General features: G+C 41.3%; 1 non-coding gene across 1 annotated transcript; it reads right to left on the bottom strand.

Moving 5' to 3' along the window:
- Positions 1 to 768: 768 nt before the first annotated feature.
- Positions 769 to 895, bottom strand: Gm23437. The gene has a single exon (XR_003951292.1). It is a non-coding gene; the product is annotated as a small nucleolar RNA SNORA17 (small nucleolar RNA).
- Positions 896 to 2093: the final 1198 nt, after the last annotated feature.

Raw genomic sequence — 2093 nt, 5'->3', positions numbered from 1 at the left:
TGCTGGAGCTGGTGAGGGGCAGGGACTTAAGCTTTTATGTCCCTAGAACTAGGTCTCCCACCTGCCACAGGTAAAGGGGAATAAAGTGGGAGGAGGGTATCTCCTCTTTGTCCACGACAACATAAGGGAGACAAGTGGTAGGGCCAGACCTGCCACTCCTATAGCCTGGGGCCAGCTCACCCACAACTCCCTCAATGTTCAGGGCCTCTCTCCTGAGCACTGAAGCTGGCAAGGAGTACAGAACTCTGTAAATGACAGAACTGTACTGAGTTCTGTACATGACAAGAGGCATCAGGCTATTCCTCACTACCATCGTGTCTCCAGTTCTGCTGACCTGCATTATACCCTCATTCTTCTGTTACTCTTTCTCTCCCATTTTTCCACCACTTTCTTTCTCCTATTAATGGAGCCCCAGGTCTCTGAATGTCTGAGGTTATCTCAGGAGTGGTCTTGGGAGTTTTAAGCTCATCCATTATGGCACTAGGAAGCAATCAGCTCGGGCATTATTTGTCTTCGCTTTGGTGCCCGACTGTTGTTCGTCTCAGGCTAGCTACCTGTCCAGGCCCCCATGGTGCAAATCTACTACTCACTCTTTGCCTGGCTTGCCTAAATGGCCCCATGTGACAGTCTTTTATCTCGGCTTACTCCTTTCTGAGACCCTGCCCCACGTGGCTTCTTCTAGTTACATCTTGCTTCCAGACATGGGATCCATCCCCCGAACCTATGTGACACCTACTGATATTCATCTCAGGCTTGTTTTTATCAGGGAATTTTAGGCCACTGATCATTCAGATGTTCAAAGGTCAGAACACTGAGTGGAGACACAGCCTGTCTCCACTCTGCCACCTACTGACACGCATGTGACAGAGCAGCCACACTCTCTTTCAAGGACAGGTTATACATTATTTCTTATTCTGGACAATTTTATCATGATAATTCATCCACCATACTAACCTTGTGATAAATGCAGCATAGAAAACTGGCACACAGAAGTCTGGGAAACCTAACTCAAAGTTGCACAAAAATAATTTATGGCAAAGCCAGAATTCAGCCTGAGTCTGTGTGAGAAGCCTTGCTTGGTACTAAAATTCTTTCTGATTTTATATAAGGCCTTTTCTATTGTGGGGACTTTTGTCTGTAACTATAAATCTACAGCTTTTGAGATTATAGGTTCGAGAAAGAATCTGCTGTTGTTGTTCTAAACGACCATACTGTCAAACTATATTCTAAGTATTTTGCATGTACCTACATATTTTAACTGCTTTCAACATCAGTAAAATGTTTCACAGTGGGCAGTAATTAATGAGAAGAATCAGAGCTGGTCAAAGTGCCTAGTGTCAGTGGCTGTGGAGTGCTCAGCTGTGACTGGATCGTCCCTATCAACTTCATCCACAGCCAAGGCTCAGGGAACATCGCAGAAGACAGAAAGAAAAGACTTCAAGAGCTGAAGGTTAGAGATTGGAACCAAAAAATCTTGAAATCACAGCTATAGTTATGGAAACAAGACTTGCAGATCAACCCAGTCAAAATTCCCAAATGTATGGGAAAGGACCCCCCAAAGCTGCACCCATACAAGAAGAAATACTGGAACTTAATTGAAAATGGCACTTTCTTCTGAGAGTGTGTGGTCTTTGGTAGTTTGCTACATCTCAGTAGGTGACCAGATATCCAGGCATACATGGAGAGCACTAATTAGACAGCAGTGACAAATAATAATAATAATAATAATAATAATAATAATAATAATAATAATAATAATAAATTAAATAATAATACATAAGTAATAATAACAATAATAAATAGAGGACATCAGGTTGGGTGGGCATCAATAGAGTAGGTTATAGGGAGGTGGTGATGGTAGACTATGGCCATAGCATGTTTTGTAGATGTATGGTAATGGCAATGAATAGATAGTACTTTTAAAACCTTAATCTACTTCAGAGGATTTTTGTAACATATTGAAGAGTACATACCTAAGTTTTGATTGTATTAGCTTCAACAATATGGTAGAAAGTCAACACCTAGTACAAGTTACAGTGATAATACTTCACTTATTTATTGTAGACATGAAGTATAATTTACTTGCTGTTTTT

The sequence above is a fragment of the Mus musculus genome, chromosome 14, assembly GCF_000001635.26.
Source record: "Mus musculus strain C57BL/6J chromosome 14, GRCm38.p6 C57BL/6J".
Lineage (NCBI taxonomy): Eukaryota > Metazoa > Chordata > Mammalia > Rodentia > Muridae > Mus > Mus musculus.
This window is presented reverse-complemented; position numbering and strand designations above follow the sequence as displayed.